This window comes from Pleurodeles waltl, chromosome 10 (assembly GCF_031143425.1).
Source record: "Pleurodeles waltl isolate 20211129_DDA chromosome 10, aPleWal1.hap1.20221129, whole genome shotgun sequence".
Lineage (NCBI taxonomy): Eukaryota > Metazoa > Chordata > Amphibia > Caudata > Salamandridae > Pleurodeles > Pleurodeles waltl.
The window spans coordinates 724,518,657-724,537,391 of NC_090449.1; the positions used below are offsets into that span (position 1 = coordinate 724,518,657).

The following is an 18,735-nucleotide window of genomic DNA, read 5'->3' on the forward strand; positions in this document are numbered from 1 at the left end:
TGGGCATGTTACTGAACAGCTGTTTTCCACAACTGGTGCATAACATACGGAAATTTTTAACATGTTATTTCATTACCTTTTCCCTTGTTTTGCTATACAAAATAATGGACAATCTGTGAAAACTAGTTGAAAGACCTTACTCCATCATTTCGCATATGATCTCCATTCATAGCATGATACTTGATTTCAGAACTTTTATGAACAATTCAGTAGTTTGGTTGTGCTCTCCTGGCAGCCAGAATATCAGAAGAATCACTCGCTCCTAAAATCTCTCAAAATCTGCTATCTTTTCCCTCTGCGGCGTTGTTATATCAAAGTCACCTAAACTATCCCCTGATTCCCTATTGGTCAGTTAATCGTATGTTAACACCCTGTCCAGTAAAACTACTATACCAAATCTATGAATTCTAATATTTCTTCGTTCTCATATTGTTGATTGGTTCGCCTTGCGATGTCTTCATCATCCGGCTTGTCAGGTAACAATATTGTTGCAGCTTTCACTCTAGTCAGTATCTTCATTGTTCTTGTCCTGGGAAAGTCAGCCTGTTCCCAAGGTACCTAGACAGCAAATTCAAATACCTCAAGCCCGATGGAGCAGCAACAGATGATGCTTTCTCAACAGGTCAGAGGTCCAAAGCAAAACAGAAGTAGTAACACAGTGCACCAATTCCCGTTACACACTGAGGATGTAATAAGTGGTAAATGGACGAGTGATAGTTCAGATGAGGAGCCATGTGTGCTTGCGACTTCCTTAGAAGAAGATCAGAGGGGACCCTATGTGAAGGGAAATGTTATGGGTCAAAGAGTTTCATTCTTTGTGGACACAGTAGCTACACGGTCTACATTGAGAACTGCAGAAGGTCTGAATTTACCCTTTTCAGGAAGAACAGTTCAGGTTGTTGGGGTAGCAAACCAGTATTTGACAAACCTGATTATGGATCCAGTTCAAGTTGAGATTGGCAATTTTCAGAGATTGCATAAATTTGTAGTCTGTGATTCAAGTCCAGTATCCCTACTGGGAAGAGACTTGTTGAGTAAAACAAAATGTTTGATTACTTGCTCAAATGATGTAGTTGAGATTCAGACAAATAGTGATGATGAAGAAGACCAAGCCCCAGAAATAGAGTGTGAACTACAAATGAGAAATGCCCTTTGATTTAATTTTTCCGGATGTTCACAGTGAAAGAGCTCCATCTTGATTTGCAGGGAACGGTACAAGAGAAGGTGTGTGATTTGACAGGAAAAGAAGTGGGTCTGATTAAGGGAGTGGAGCCAGTCATAGGTACCATAAAACCGAATGCAGTTTTTCCCCAACCTCCGCAGTACCACGTGCCACAAGATGTCCTGATGAAAGTGTCTCAGATAATTACAGATTTTGTGAAGCAAGGGGTTCTGAAAGAAGTGTTGAGCAGTCCATGTAACTCAGCAATAATGGGATTGAAGGAACCCTGTGGGAAGGTTCGGATTGCTCCGGATTTGAGAAAAATAAATTAGATTGTGGTCAAATGTTGTCCCATGGTGCCAAATCCAGCTGTGATAATGTGCCAGATTCCATGTGATGCAGAGTGGGTCACTGTCATCGATTTGTCACAAGCATTCTTTTCTGTGCCTCTTCATGAGGATAGCCAATTTCTCTTTTGTTTCAAATTCCTGGATCGAGTCTGTTGCTAGTGCAGAATTCCTCAAGGTTATTCAGAGTCACCTTCCATATCCAATCAGATTTTGAAAAATAATTTGGAGTCATTGGAATCGCCTTTCTAATCGACCTTGGTGCAGTATATTGATGACGTTCTGATTGCGCCCAAGACTAGGGACGAGTGCAAGTATGATACGATTGCCCTATTGAACCATTTGGGAAAGAATGACCATAAAGTGGCTCCACTGAAGTACAGTACTGTCAGATAGTAGTGAAGTATTTAGGTCACCAGATTGACAAGGGTTCAAGAAAGATCCAGAGACAGGATTACAATGATATTGCATATAAATCCCCCAACCACATGGAGATATGTCAGGATGTTTCTGGGAATGGTGGGATATTGCCGCCTGTGGATTCCAAATCTTTCAGTCATTTCAAGACAGTTGTAGAAGCTGACTCACAAGGAAGTCACTGATCCCATACTATTAGACCAGGATGAAATGAACGTGTTCACTGAGTTGAGAGAGAGTTTGTGGAGAGCTCCAGCATTGGGTGTGCCTGCCTACACGAAGCCTTCCACATTGTTTTGTCATGAGCGTGAGGCATGTTCTTTGTCCATCTTGACACAGGCATGAGGCGTAAATGGCCCAGTAGCCTATTTTTCCGCTTCTTTGGACCCAGTCGCAGCAGCCTTACTGGGTTGTTTGCATGCAGTTGCCGCAGTTGGTCAAAGCCTTACACAGTGTGAGGGCGTGGTGATAGGATATCCCCTGACTGTAACGGTCCCTCACTCTATTGAGATTTTACTGACAAGGACGAAAACCTAATAGTTGACTGGGGCAAGGTTGACTAGATATGATACGAGTATTTTGGGGTCACCGAACGTGACACTGAAAAGGTGTACAGTGCTGAACCCGGCAACCTTACTCCCGAGTGAAAATGCTGAAATTGAAGAAGAGGAAGATGTTGAGCATGATTTTCTCGAAGTAACTGATTTGTGCACAAAACCGAGACCTGATATTAGAGATACCCGATTAGAAGAAATTTACCAAATTATCTCTGTTGATGGTTCTTGTCTGAGAGACAATACAGGGACACTGAGAGCAGGATATGCTGTGTGCACAATTACAGGAACCTTGGAAGCTTCTTTGCTTCTAGGAGTGTATTCTGCACAAGTAGCGGAACTGCTAGCCTTTACTAGAGCGTGTCGAGTTTCTCCTCAGTTGAAAGTTACTATCTATACGGATAGCCAGTATGGATTTGTAATAGTTCATGATTTTGGTCACTTGTGGTCACAGAGAGGTTTCCTGACCTTTTGTGGTTCACCAGTGAGAAATGGCGAGAGAATTAAAGAATTGTTGCATGCTATTCAAATGCCTGAAAAGATTGCCGTGGTGAGATGCAGTGCACATCTGAAGTCAATAGACTAAGGCCCTCATTATGTCAATGGCGGTAAAAACCACCTACCGCCGCGGCGACGGCCACCAAAATACTGTCGCCGCAGCTACCTACCGTCTGCCATATTATGACCGTAGGCGGAATTCCGCCAGGAGGCTGTCGGAATTCCGGCTGCAGCCATGGCGGTGGGTGGCAGTAAGGTAGCGCTGCTGCCAGCAGCATCACCACGGCAGTAGACTGCTGCAGACCATATCATGACCCATGAAACAGTCTGCCGATGTTATGCTGGTGGACGCTGCTGCTGGCAGCAGTGCCCCATCCCGTCTCCTGCTGGAGGACCCCCTGCAAGCAGGTAAGTTGGGTGCTCCGACAGGAGAAGTGGGGGTGTTGTGTGTGTGGGGGGGTGTCGGTGTATGTTTCTGTGTGCGGGCATGTGGGTGTGTGGTGTATGGAATGCATGTGTGCATGCATGATTGTGAGTGTGCGTGTATGTTGTGTTGTATGAATGTGTGTGTGTTTGTATGTATGTTAGTGTGTGTGGATGTGTATGTGAATGGATGTATGCATGCATGAGTGAATGTGGGTATGAGTGTGTGAATGCGTGTGTTTGTTGGTGCGTGTATGTGCGTGTATGTCGGGGGTGTCTGGAGTGGGAGGGGGAGAGTGGGGGAGTACTCCGGGGAGGGGGGCAGGGGAGACCCCTATCAGTGACAGGGAAGAGATTCCCAGGCACTGATAGTGCCTACTGCCATGGTTTTCATGGCGGTAAGGAAGCCACGAAAACCATGGAGGTAGGCGGGATCATAATCCCGTGGGTGGGACAGTGACGGCCACCTGGCTGGAGACTAAAGTCTCCAGCCCAGCGGCTGTTACCGTCCTGGCAAATGGAGCGGTACATTGGCGGTTTGGCTTGAGCCAAACCGCCATTGTCATATTTTGGGGAAGAGTACCACCAGCCTGTTGGCAGTACTTTTCTCCAAAATACCACCATCCACCAGGGTCATAATAAGGGCCTATGTGTAATTGTGAAATGGATATGCAGATCAAGTCACAAGGTTTTGCGCATTGAACTGTATATCGTTCAAAGACAAGTAGGAACTGTTACCTGAAGAAGATATGCACTGAAAATATTTGACATTTTGGAAGAATTAAAATCATTGCAGAATAATGTTGATAGGGAAGAAAAACGTTCATGGAGCAAATTGAAATGTATACAAGGACAAGATGAATTGTGGGTTTCTGAGGAGGGTCAATTGGTCTTACCAAATAGCCTTTTATCTCAAATTGCAAGGTACTATCATGGTCAAGCACATATTGGGAGGGATGCCATGGTTCGTCTGTTCAAACATGACTGGTTCAACCCAAAGTTTAGACCAGTTGCTGAAGCAGTTTGCCATTGTTGTGTCATTTGCCAACAGCTAAATACAGGGAGCCACATTGGAAGAGCAGGAGGTCCATTCAGCAGAATGCAAATGGATTTTATTGAGATGCCTGTATGTGGAGGTTTGAGATATGTGTTGGTGATTGTATGCATCTTTAGGCATTGGATTGAAGCTTACCTTATATGAAGAAATGATAGTCTCACAGAAGCAAAACTACTGCTCAGGGAACTGATACCGCGTTTCGGGTTTCCGATCTCTTTAGAATCAGATAAGGGAAGTCACCTCAACAATGAAGTAATTAAATTACTGTGCGCAGCATTGAACATTGAGCAGAAGTTGCATTGTAGTTAACGCCCTGAAGTATCAGGACTAGTGGAACAGATTAATGATACCTTGAAGTCAAGAGTTGCAAAGATGTGTGCAGCTATAAACTTGAAGTGGCCTGACGCATTGCCTTTAGTGGTGATGCCAATGAGAAACACACCTGACAGAAAGACAGGATTGTCACCCCATACGATCCTCATGGGCAGAGCAATGAGGTTACCAGTGGTGCCAGCTAATGCACTTGTCAACATTGGCTGATGTGGTCCACTCTTTTTCTTAGCAGGTGGAGGCCACCACACTGCCACTGATCCATGACCCAGGGCACAACCTGAGAGCTGGGGACTGGGTTGTCATCCAAAAGCATGTGGGAAAGACGTGTTTGGAGCCTCGTTGGAAGGGACCCTACCAAGTGGTCCTGACAACTACTACAGTTGTGAGGTGTGCTGCTATTTTGAACTGGATTCATGCAAGTCACATGAAGAAAGCGGCATGTCCACTGGATCATGAAGAAGCGTTGTTGAGAGTACCAACAACAGTGAGACAAGTCTCAGGGCCAGAAGGAGAACAAAGAGAAACTGAGACCAGATCGGAGCTCGTTGAGGACGGTTCAGTCACTCCTGTGAGAGACGAGGGGGGAGACCTCCAGGAGGGTATCGGAGAGCCTATCTCAACTGAAGCAGCAGGAGAGCCTAGTCAGAGGAGGGCTTTCCCAGGAGCAATCTTCTGAGACAAGCAGAGCCCTTGCCAGATCCGGAAGGGGAAGGAGTTGAGGTGGATCAAAGTCAGAGATCCGACTCCTCCTGAACCGGTTGCAGGTCCGTCAAGAGAAAACACCACCGAACAAGGAAAAGGTTCAAGTTCGATTCTGAAGAGAAAACTGACAAGGACTTAAGTGGCTGGAATCACACATAGAGAAAAGAAAAGAAGTGGTTGTCGAACCAACAATCGAGGAAGAAGTAGACACAACCATGAAAGAAGATCTAAGTGAAGGAGAGCTGAATGGTGATCGAAAATTGAAGAGAAAGAGAATAGCAAGTCGAAAATATGCAGGCCCTGAATGGGCGTATGCAACTACTAAAGAATGGCAAAATAGTTTTTGTCTTTCTGTTTTGATAGAGAAGTTCCAGGTTAGTATTTTGGCACGTGAAGGAGATTAATGAACTGAGCTGTTGAAACAATCTGAGAGAACATTTTTAGAGAAAAAGAAACTGTTGAAAGTAACCGGAAAAGACATTGATAACCTGATTTGCCTTTTGAAACCTGATTTTGACAAAGCTGCTAACCGATTTTGACAAGTGAAACTGAACTGCTGAAAGAAGAATTGTCTATTTTTGATTATTGCTGCAAGTTATTTTAAATTTCTTCTGCTTTCTAATTCTCTACATATTATGGCTATCATTAGTCAATAAGGTAGGGATGCTAGGCCCTGTAAATATATGAGCATTGGTCTGGCGATTATGTGTACAAGATTGTTTTTGGTATCATACTTCTGCTTTCGAGATGACTACTGCACTAACGGCATTAGAGAAGTTTACATTAGATGAGAAATATTTGCATGAGGATACTAATGCACAGAGAGAACTTTCTTTTAATGTTTTCTATCGCTTATTGAGTATGTTGAGACAATGGATGCGAAGAATTGTTTTGTGTGTACGCAGATTCCTTCATCAGTCGAGGAAGGAGTCACCTACCATAGCTTACCTTTAACATATGGGATAGGTTGTAGTCTGTTACTAACAAGCTTTTATAACCAGGAGTACATTCACTACTTCTACTGAAACCATGATGTTGCGTTTTCGTTTGTTCCTACAATTAGGTATTTGAGTAAAGTAGCTAAGGGTAATGACATAGTATTAGTTAGAGCTTTCTTTGAACCTACATTAACGTTTGGCACAGCTTATGCGCATAGAAATAACTTGACATGCTTGCTTACACCTGTAGAGAAGAGCTTCTTAGATCACACAGATGACAGAAGAAAAGCATTAAAGGAGAAATTAGAAAAAGGCTTGGAGAAAAGGACTTACAAGAATGATTATGCTTATAGTGCAATTAAAATGCAAGGGAAATTAGCTTTAGATGCACAACACGTAGGGAAACTTTGTGTATTTATAGGCCTAAATTGCGCACTGACACCTTATTTGTGGGAATGAGTGAATGCAGATATGTGTTTTTGTTTCAGAGTAAATGGACTTTTATGTTGAATGGGCAGGACCCTACAATTCCAGGGATTTACTATATTTGTGGACTTAGGGGGTCATTCCAACCCTGGCGGTCGGTGTTAAAGCGGCGGCCAACCCGCCAACAGGCTGGCGGTCCAAAAAATGGAATTCCGACCCTGGCGGGAACCGCCACCACAGCCCGCCACTTTAACACTCCGACCGCCACGGCGGTACAAACAAACAGCTCGGCGGTCACCGCCAACAGACAGGCGGGAGACAATGTACCGCCCACACTATCACGACCCACCAATCCGCCACCTTTTCCGGGGCGGTTGCCCCGCCGATAAAAGCACGGCGGAAACAGACTTTCCTAACGGAAAACGCTCACCTCTACACACTCCACGAGGAATCTGGACAGCATGGAACCGGAACTACACATCCTCCCAGCCATTGTCTTCCTGCTCCTCTACCAGGAGCACGAACGCCTGCGCAGACGACATCGGTGAGTACTGCACCTATGACACAGGGGAGGGGGGAGGCAAAAAAGTACGGGGACACACATATGCCACACACCCACCCCCACCCTCACCCACTACAACACACACATCAATGCAGAGCAACACGTCAGAGTGACACCCCCCAAACCCCCCGGAAGAATGCAAAGACAAAATAAAATGATCATTAAAATTGAAGTATATTATAGCATATTTGAAGTTAAGTGAAATATGAAATATATAAATAAAATATATTGCATCATCAACAATATATACATAGGTCAAAAGTCCGGTCCATATTGTCTATCATCCATTGTTCGTGGGCCAATGGGCCTAAACACATGGGCTAAGCCCACACACGAGACCCGATTCCATTGGAGAGAACACTGCAGGGGCATCAGATAGTAAAACTACAGGCACCTCAGGGGGAAGGGAAGGGGGGGCACCTCAGCCACATGAGTCCACGACGCCAGATCCACGAGGGGCCTCCATGCCCACTGTACCATCCTGGGGAATGCAAAGCCACAGTCTCACAAGTCTCTACAGTGGGTGGGTTGCCCACTGGACCATCCTGGGGAGTGCAAAGCCACAGTCTCACAAGTCTCTACAGTGGGTGGGTTGCCCACTGATCCATCCTGGGGAGTGCAAAGCCACAGTCCATCAAGTGGATTACAGACTCCACTGGTTCTGGAGGAGGCATGGTGCCCAGAGTGCTTCGTGAAGCCCTGCCCGACACAGATCCGGCCCTGCCAATGGGCCAGCGGTGCTTGCGATGAAGGGCCCAGCGGAGCGGTTCAGAGACGGCAGTGCCCAGCGGAGCGGTGCTTGACAGGAAGGGCCCAGCGGAGCGGTGCTTGAGATGAAGGGCCCAGCGGAGCGGTTCAGAGACGGCGGTGCCCAGCGGAGCGGTGCTTGACAGGAAGGGCCCAGCGGAGCGGTTCAGAGACGGCGGTGCCCAGCGGAGCGGTGCTTGAGATGAAGGGCCCAGCGGAGCGGTTCAGAGACGGCGGTGCCCAGCGGAGCGGTGCTTGACAGGAAAGGCCCAGCGGAGCGGTGCTTGACAGGAAGGGCCCAGCGGAGCGGTTCAGAGATGGCGGTGCCCAGCGGAGCGGTGCTTGAGATGAAGGGCCCAGCGGAGCGGTTCAGAGACGGCGGTGCACAGCGGAGCGGTGCTTGAGATGAAGGGCCCAGCGGAGCGGTTCAGAGATGGCGGTGCCCAGCGGAGCGGTGCTTGACAGGAAGGGCCCAGCGGAGCGGTGCTTGACAGGAAGGGCCCAGCGGAGCGGTGCTTGAGATGAAGGGCCCAGCGGAGCGGTTCAGAGACGACGATGCCCAGCGGAGCGGTGCTTGACAGGAAGGGCCCAGCGGAGCGGTGCTTGACAGGAAGGGCCCAGTTCAGCGGTGCTTGTCTTGAAGGGCCCAAGTTCAGCGGTTCTTGTCTTGAAGGGCCCAAGTTCAGCGGTGCTTGTCTTGAAGGGCCCAAGTTCAGCGGTGCTTGTCTTGAAGGGCCCAAGTTCAGCGGTGCTTGTCACGGCGGGGCCCAAGTTCAGCGGTGCTTGTCTTGAAGGGCCCAAGTTCAGCGGTGCTTGTCTTGAAGGGCCCAAGTTCAGCGGTGCTTGTCACGGCGGGGCCCTGTTCAGCGGTGCTTCACATGTGTACCCAGGGAACCAGATCGGGCCAATATTTTCCGCTCAGTCGCCATGCGACCTTTCACTTGCGGGGCCCTCCTGTGCTGGAGTCCTGGGCCCGTGGGTGTCCTTCTTCACACCCGAAATGGGGCTGGTGGGGCCCTCCTGGGCAGCTCGCCTACTGCCGGACTTGTCCGCCCTGCTGCCCTTGCCCTCCTTCGCCGATTCTCTGGGGCCCTTGCCGCCCTTTGTGGATGTGCCAGGTGACGGTGCCTGGGTAGTGTCTTTGGGGGCTGCCGTCTCTGGCCTCTCGCGCCAGCCCTTCCCTGTTGTAGTTTTTTCCCAGGGGGTGGGCTGGCTATCCCCTTGCTGCTGGCCGATGTTGCTGCCCTAGAAGCTGGTGGACTCCAATAGCCCTGGACTATGGTCCTTGTAGGTGCAGGGCTTGTGGTGGCTTAGGTGCTGTTTGGACTCTTACGAGATGGAGGGGGTGGGTCAGGTGATGCAAAGAGGTTAATTTTGGAGAGGAAAAACTTTTTAGGAGCAGTGGGAAGGGTAGGTGCAGTGGGTATGGGAGTGGAGGAAGAGGATGTGGTTGTAGGAGTGTGAAGTGTGCTGTCTGGGTGCAGGTGCTTGTGACGGAGGCTGTCGTGAGGTGGATGGCTGTTGGGTGGGTGGCTGCCTGCGTTTGTGTGGTTTGGAAGAGGGGGTGACAGACACACTGGGAGAGGACACAGGGGACGTGTAAATGGCAGTGGGGGTGGTGTCCGCACGTGTGCGGAGTGTTCTGGTGGGTGTGCTGGTGATGGACGTACTGGCTGATGGTGGTGTGCATGCAGGTGTGAGTGGAGACGTCACAGGGAGGGAGGAGGGAGACGAGGAGGAGGGGGACACAGAGGAGGCAGTGGCTGTTGGCATGTCTGCATGTGGATGTTGCTTGGGTGAATGCTTGTGTGATCTGTGGTGCTTATGTCTGGATGAGCTGCCCTTGGGTGTTGATGTGTGTGCAGGCTGGTCTGTAGGTGTGTCTGGGATAGGCAGAGGAACAGGGGATTGGGACTGGGTGGAGGGAGTGAATGCCCTCCAGGTATGCATTGCTCCGGTGCACCTCCCTTTCTACACCCTGGATGGCATTCAAAAGGGTAGACTGCCCAACAATGAGCGTCTGGAGGAGGTCAATGATCTCCTCACTGAGGGCAGCAGGGGCAACTGGGGCAGGGCCTGAGGTGCCTGGGGCGAAGGAGATGCCCGCCTTCCTGGCCGAGCGGGCACGGGGCGAGCGCTGAGGGGCTGCTTGGAGGGCGGAGCTGGTGCGCTGGGTGGCGGCTGTACCTGTTGTTGCGGTGGGCACGGATGTTGCCGCCACCACAAGGGAGCTCCCTTCAGAGGACGTGTCTATGTCGCTGATGTCTCCACGGGTCCCCGTTGTGGAGCTCCCCTCGCCCTCCGTCTCACTGGTGAACTCGGAGTCGGTTGCATGGCCCTCCGGGGCCATGTGAGATGCAGTTCCCTCGTGCTCCGATGCCACTTCTCCTCCGCCTGATGATGCTAATGCACACATGAACAGGAAGACCACAACAAAAGGGGGGGGGGGAGAAACAAAGACATGTTGAGTGCATGCATTGGCGACACCGTTGGCGGAGAGGACAGACACAGAAGCCCCCTGCACTACACCGCGCACTCGGTGTACACTACTCAATTATTGTGACTTGGCCTACAAGCCTATGGACGACAAATGCACACATAGGTGACCCAGGGCCATGGATAGCTGTACTTAGCACCCTACAGAGGTGGGGGGCGGGGGCACAGGGCCATGCCTTACGGAGGGGCCTAGCCTACTGAAATCGCCCTGGCCTAGAGATAGCCACAGCCCTTCTCCCCCACCCAGACACCTCCACTGTGCGCTAATATAGCAGAATTTGCTGGTACTCACCCCCTTGTGTCTGCTGTGATGTCCTCACGCGCCCATCCAAATCGGGGTAGGCCACCGCCAGGATCCGGGACATCAGGGGGGTCAATTGCCGTGTGGCACCCCTCCTAGGTTGGGAGGCCATCCCCAGCAGAGCCTCCACGGTCTTTCTGCTCCCGCGGCGGATGTCCTCCCACCTCTTTCGGCAGTGGGTGCCCCGTCTGTTGTGGACCCCCAGGGTACGGACGTCCTTGGCGATGGCATGCCAAATGTCGATCTTCTGATAGGCGCTGACCTATGTGACATGGACAGGGTGGGAAAAAAAATATCATCATTTTCTGCATGGTCGATGTGAGTGGCCCCCCTCCCCATCCTTGCCATATGGCACATACTCTCATCTGTCGTGCGATCCATGCCTCATTCGCTCCCCTCCCCACCATCTTTCATTCACCCCACTCAACCCAGGCATTGGCCACAAAACATGGTCCCAGTGTACTTACCTGTTGGTCTGGAGGACCGTAGAGTAGCGCATACTGGGGGAGGACCCCATCGACGAGTTTCTCCAATTCTTCTGAAGTGAAGGCAGGGGCCCTTTCCCCAGTCGCAGCAGCCATTGTCTCTTCCAGACCGAGGTCACAGCAGCACTTGCAGTATAGGTCCTCTCCTGTGGATGATCAGGTCTCGAGTGATTAAGCAGAAAGAAAATGGCGGTCACGGCCGCGGCGGTGCGTACCGCGGCGGTGCGTACCGCGACCGCCGGCGCACATCCTCATTGGCTCCTGAAACCCATAGGGTTCAATGTTAACCAATGCGGCTTTGCACCGCGGTCTTCGACCGCCTACCGCCACGGTGTGCCACGCCAGCGCATTGACCTCACATCCCATTGTCACACTTCACAGGTCAGGCAGCCGCCAGTTCAAGGGCCCACATGGCTTAATTTCTACTGCGTCACACAGGCCTAGGCCTTGCATTGCCACTTATACAAGCCATTCAATGCATAGAGAATCGTGTACTGTGCAAGCTGTGTGAACGTACCTGTGGTTTGCTTGACTCTGTGCTCCATGTTGTCCTTCCTAGGCACCGTCCGCTGGGACTTGCGAGGAGATGGAGGAATCCTCTGGTGTACAGACCGCTGGTGGACCTGTCGACAATGGAAGAAAGACATGTCATACTGACATACAGACTTGACCGTGCCACTATACAGGAACTGTGTGCCCAGCTGGAGCCAGACCTGATGTCACCCATCCGCCAACCCACAGGGATCCCCCCTCTAGTGCAGGTTCTGTCAGTGCTCCATTTTTTGGCAAGTGGGTCGTTTCAAACAACAGTGGCCATTTCATCAGGGATGTCTCAGCCTCTGTTTTCAAAGGTGTTGTCCAGAGTGTTGTCTGCCCTGATGAAATACATGCGGAGCTACATTGTTTTCCCTGAGGTGGGCGATTTGGCTACAGTGAAGGGTGATTTCTATACCCTTGGACATATTCCCAACATCATTGGTGCCATTGATGGGACCCATGTGGCTTTGGTTCCCCCCAGAGGAAGTGAACAGGTGTACAGGAACAGAAAAAGTTATCATTCGATGAATGTCCAGGTGGTCTGTTTGGCAGACCAGTACATCTCCCATGTAAATGCCAAGTTCCCTGGGTCAGTGCATGACGCGTACATCATGCGAAATAGCAGCATCCCTTATGTGACGGAACAGCTACAGAGACACCCTGTGTGGCTAATAGGTGACTCTGGTTACCCCAACCTGTCCTGGCTACTGACCCCAGTAAGGAATCCCAGGACCAGGGCAGAGGAACGGTACAATGAGGCCCATGGGCGTACTAGGAGGGTGATCGAGCGGACCTTCGGCCTCCTGAAGGCCAGGTTTAGGTACCTGCATATGACAGGTGGATCCCTAATGTACTCACCAAAGAAGGTGTGTCATATCATCGTGGCCTGCTGTATGCTTCACAACCTGGCTTTGCGACGCCAGGTGCCTTTCCTGCAGGAGGATGGTCCAAATGGTGGTGTTGTGGCAGCGGTGGAACCTGTGGAGAGTGAAGAGGAGGAAGACGACGGGGACGACACAGACAACAAGGGCAGAGTGATACAACAGTATTTTCAATAACACACAGGTAAGATTCAACACCGGCATTTTACGATTACTTACAGTCTCCTGCCTCTCCACTGTCTGGCCTATTCCCCCAGTGTATGTTAACTGATTGGTGACTTTCCCTTTAAATTTCAGAGATGTGGCCCCCACTGCGTGACCTCTGCTTTGTTTACCCATGGACTACAGCTGTGTGACAGTGGTATGTTCTCATCACTGTGTAACTGGACATTTTGGCTGCGTTATGTCTAATACATTTGTTCACAATACAGGCAGACTCCTGATGATTTTTGTGCAATAAGTGTTTTTATTAAAGTGCTGGAAATAGGGACATGGTTGCAAATCGGTGATGGGTGATGGTGGAGGAATGTCCATGGCAGAGTCCAGCTTTTCAGTCTCACAGGTGCATTGTCCATATGCCTGTGGAAGGTGTAGCAGGGGCAGTTCAAGGTTGGACAGGGTGACAATGTGGGACAGTGGGATGACATCAGGGGGTATCCTATGCTGGTGGGGGTCTTGGCATCCTACTCTGTCTTCTTACGAGATCTCAGGCCCCGCTTGCGGGGTGGTTCTTCTTCTGCAGCAGGTGGGGTTCTGGTGGCCTGTGGTTGTGTGGGGGCCTCCTGTCCACTAGCGCCGGTGGAGGTGGTTGCCTGTTCTTGGTCCATGCTAGTGACAGGGGCCCTTTGTTGTGCCACATGGTCCCGCAATGTGGTGACAATCTGGTTGAGTGCACCGACGATTGTGCCCATTGCGGAACTGATGCTTCGAAGTTCTTCCCTGAACCCCATGTACTGTTGCTCCTGCATGACCTGGATCTCCTGGAACCTGGCCAGTACCGTCGCCATCGTCTCTTGGGAGTGGTGGTAGGCTCCCATGATGGAGGAGAGGGCCTCGTGGAGAGTGGGTTTCCTGGGCCTGTCCCCCCCTGTCGCACAGCAGCCCTCCCAGTTCCCCTGTTTCCCTGGGCCTCCGTCCCCTGGACCGTGTGCCCACTACCACTGCCCCCAGGTCCCTGTTGTTGTTGGGGTGGTGGGTTAACCTGGGCGCCCTGTAGTGGTGGACACACCGCTGATTGACGTGTCCTGGAGACAGAGGCATGGGCCCGCTGGGTGGGAGCTGTGCTGGTGTTCCCAGAGTGGGTTGGGTCTGCTGTGGCCATTGCCTGTGTGAGGGGAACCGACTGTCCCGAGGTCCCCGATGGTCCGGGCTGGTCATCTGGGTCCAGGGAGACAGAGCTGCTGTCATCACTGGTGGCCTCTTCTGGGGGTGGGATGGACATTTCTGGACCCTCCTGGGCGGTGTGGTGGCGTTCGGGTCCTGCAGGGGTATAGAGGTATGGTTATTGCTTCAGTGTGTGCCATATCGGTCAATGGGTGGGTGCCCATGTACCCCAGGGCTGGCATTCCTGTGTGGGGGCTTTAGTGAGGGTGGCTTGTGGGGGAGATGTGTATGTGCAGTGGGCATGCTTTGGTGATGGGTGTCCATGCTTTGTGGACGCATGCAGGGCTAGGTGTTGGGATGGGTGGGTTGTGATGGTGAGACATTTGCAGGGAGTAGGTGTGATGGGGGTGGGGGTATGATTTGGAATGCAGGTGGGGTGGGGGGGACGAAGTAGTTAAGATTTGACTTACCAGAGTCCATTCCTCCAGATACTCCTGCGAGGCCTTCAGGATGCAGGATGTGCAAGACTTCCTCCTCCCATGCTGTAAATTCTGGGGGAGTAGGTGGGGGTCCGTCCCCAGTCTTCTGCACCGCGATGTTGTGCCTTGATACCATGGAACGCACCTTCCCCCGTAGGTCATTCCACCGCTTCCTGATGTCATCCCGATTTCGTGGATGCTGTCCCACAGCGTTGACCTTGTCGACTATCCTTTTCCATAGCTCCATCTTCCTGGCAATGGTGGTGTGCTGCACCTGTGTCCCGAAGAGCTGGGGCTCTACCCGAACTATTTCCTCCACCATGACCCGGAGTTCGGCGTCTGAAAACCGGGGGTGTCTTTGGGGTGCCATAGGGTGGTGTGGATGAGGTGTGGGGTGGTGTATGTGTTGTAGAGTGTGGTGAGTGTGGTGATGTGTGGTATTTTGTGCGTGGATATTGTGTGGATGATGGTGTGGTTTGCCTCTGTGTGATGGTGTTATCTAAGCAGTGCTGTCTGTCTCTGGCTTTCTGTCAGTTTTTGTTGGTCGTAAGGGTTTGTGGGTGATGTGGGTGTGTGTTTTATATTGAATTGGGTGTGTGGGTGTGGTGTGTGTATGTGTATCAGGTGTGTGTATTTCGAATTGTCCAATGTGGTTGTGTTTTGTAAATGTGTGTGTATTTTGAGCGTGGCGGTGTGTACCGCCAATGGAATACCGCGGTTGAAAGACCGCCGCGTGGATTCGTGGGTCGGAATGGCATGGGCGTATTTCTGTTGGCGTGACGGTGGAGGTTTGGTCATCGCCAGTTTCCCGCTGGCCGTTGGTGTGGCGGACTTTTGTTGATGTCGGGTTTTTGGCGGTTTGCCAGTTGCGGGTCAGAATGACCGTAGCGGTTTACCGTGGCCGCAGCAGTGTTATGGCGGTCTTCTGACCGGCGGTAAGCGCCTTTTACCGCCGAGGTCAGAATGACCACCTTAATGCTTATTACCGTCTTCCAAGAGGATTGTAAGGGACCTGTTATTTGGGGTTAGTTTTCCCAAAGATTTATCAAATGGAGGATTTGAAAAGGTTTCCGAAAGTGACTCAATTACATTATAAGAAACAGAGGAGGGAATCCTATTCTGTGATAGTGGGCAATATATTTGGAGCGGTGATTTCTCAATGGGAGCCATTCTGAATTCGATAAAGATTTGAAAGTTGTCTACTATTGTGGAGAACATGCTGACAAGTTTTTCAGGGGCCATACTCCTAATAAATACTGAATTAGCCGCTGAAAGAGCTATGACTCTTCAAAATCACCTTGCTTTAGACATTCTTTTAGCAAAGGATGGTGGAGTCTGTAGAATGATTAATTCTAGGCATTTTTGTTTGTATATTCCAGATAACAGTAAAGAGATAAGAGACTTACTTACTAATCTGACTAATGCAAGTGCTGATTTGAAAGAATTTAAAGAACCAGGTGTTTGAGAAAAGGTTGGCAAAGGGTTTGCTTCAGTGAGAAATTGGCTCAGCAACATTTGGAATGGGGTTCTATTGAAAATATTACAAGGGATATTAATTGTTGTCATTTGTATATTGGGGATATGGGGATTATACAAATTATGTAAAAGAGTTACATCGAAAAAGTCAAAAAATAATCAAAGGAGGGGGAAGAAAATAAAAGTGAAAAAATTTACAGAGAAAAATCAAGGGGAAAGCAAAATTATGAAGGGATTGAATTAAGAGAAATTTAGCTGATGCGAAAATTTGTGGGTAATAGTGTGATGACTAATTTAGTCATCAGAGGAGGGATTGTTAGCGCAGGTGTTTTAATACAAATTATTAATGAAGTCTTTATGTATTTTGAATAATAAGTTAATGTACAAAAAGAAATAACGTAGAAAAATAATGCACACATTTGAAAATGTGACCTCGAAGAATGGCCACCAATGTTAACAAAGTGTACTAATCAATGATTAATACTCATGAAATATTGAATAGCTGTTAGATTAATGCAGTAATATGTCATATTAAGGGTTATGAAGTATGCTTTAGCTTTATAAATTGTTGGCCTTTACTTATAGAGTGTCTTGGCCTATTTTTCCAGGCCTCATGTAAAGCTGTATTTCTTAGCTTTTAATAAAAGAGAATTAAACTGTGAAATGTCTATTGTATTGTTTAAATGTGCTTAATGGAAGCTTTTCATGAGAACCGACTGCTAGGAGATGATGTTCTTGCTAATGCAACATTTTATGTATAATGTGTGTGAGACTGGCTTTTCCCAGGACAAGAACAATAAAGATATTGACTAGAGTGAAAGCTGCAGCAATATTGTTACCTGACAAGCCGGATGATGAAGACATCGCAAGGCGAACCAATCAACAATATGAGAACGGAGAAATATTAGAATTCGTAGATTAGGTATAGTAGTTTTATTGGACAGAGTGTGACATACGATTAACTGACATTTAGGGAATTAGGGGATAGTTTAGGTGACTTTGATATAACAACACCGCAGAGGGAAAAGATAGCGCATTTTGAGAGATTTTAGGAGACTTTAGGAGAGAGAGAGATTCTTGCGGTATTTTGGCTCATTGGGCTCATATTCCCTGACTGAGAGCCTGATGTCTTGCTGACCGACTGATGTCCTAAGGATGAAGACTGATTCTACTTGCTGACCCATACTGAGGATAGGTATGAATTGAAATGTGACTATTGAATCAGAGCATTGCTAAAGATCCCAGGTACCACAGAAAGGTTTGAAAAATACCATGATTGAATGTTTTTGGATACAGCCAAATGTTTGATGGGTAGGGGACAACTAGCAGTAGCCAGCCATGTGCATCAAGTGGTCTTCTAAACAGCAAGAAAGGGATGAAAGCCTGCCTGAAAATGAAGTGTGGTCCTGTTTTTCAAACAGGCCTTGGACTAGCCAGCAACTGTATTCCACACATTTTTAGTGGACACAGTATTGGATCAAGACCGTGACAATTAGTAGGATATGCTAGCATACTTGATCATATGAGGTGTATCAGCTGTCTCAGTACAGGAACAACTGCTGTGGATACGAGAAAGAAAAGAGTCAGATGGTGCACACATTTATTTTAGTACGGATAAAAAATTTAGAAAATGTATGACTGTTGATTAATGAATCATCACAAGTTCCTTTTGTTTATTATTGGCATTCCTGATTTTTCCTCAGTAGTAACTAGCTTTAACATGACAAAGCTTTAGTTTATTTTTGAAGAATTCCTTTTTGCAACTATCATTGAAAGAGGAATCATTGACACTGGTAAACAGCCACAATTTGAAATTGAATCTGAAATTAGTAAACTTAAATTGAAATTTCTACATATGCCATTAATTCTTTTAACCCCATCAGAAGAGTGGAGCAGTTCAGTTCCCACGTTTTTTCCAGTTTTGTCTTAATTTACAATTGCTTTTCATACTTTTTATCTTTGGTTCTGCATATGTGTCTCATACACTAGACTGCCTCTTTGAAGTGTGTTTTCAGTGTCTTATGGTGCTGGCCATAAACATCAAAAGCCTAATCCTTTCTGGGTTTGGAAACTTTTTGAGGTGAAGGTGCTTTGCATCGTTACGTAATCCTTTGGCTGCCGCCTCTTCATCGCCTCTCCATTTCGATTTCGGTCCTTGAAAGCGATTCATTTATCATTTTTTTGTCTGATAAGCCCAATTTACTTTTCCTCAACATTCACCTTAAGACAAAGACAAGCACGCTTTGTGTCCAATATGAGAGATACGCCAGATATTTTCACCCATTGCTAATGGTCTCCTAAAAGTTTGGTTGGAAAATATGTATTTATTACTGAATGTGCCTAAATCATTTTGACACAGAGAACGGCATAAGCTTGCCTACGCACAGCAAATTGCATGATCAATCTCTAGTATATATATATGTAAACTATGTATATTGGTTTACTCAATGTTCATTTTCTTAGAATATAGGCTTTGGTAGCTTTGAATAATATCTGTTATTAAAAACAAAATGGAGGAAACAATGATGAAAACTCGTCAGTTAGTGCAGTAATGATCAGTAAGGATAGAAACACAAAATACATAGAACTTA

The 18,735-nt window shown here is 48.4% G+C and overlaps 1 pseudogene; it reads left to right on the forward strand.

The window, feature by feature from the left end:
• Positions 1-18,735, forward strand: part of LOC138261821 (integrin beta-1-like) — a 319,596-nt pseudogene that overhangs the window by 259,718 nt on the left and 41,143 nt on the right.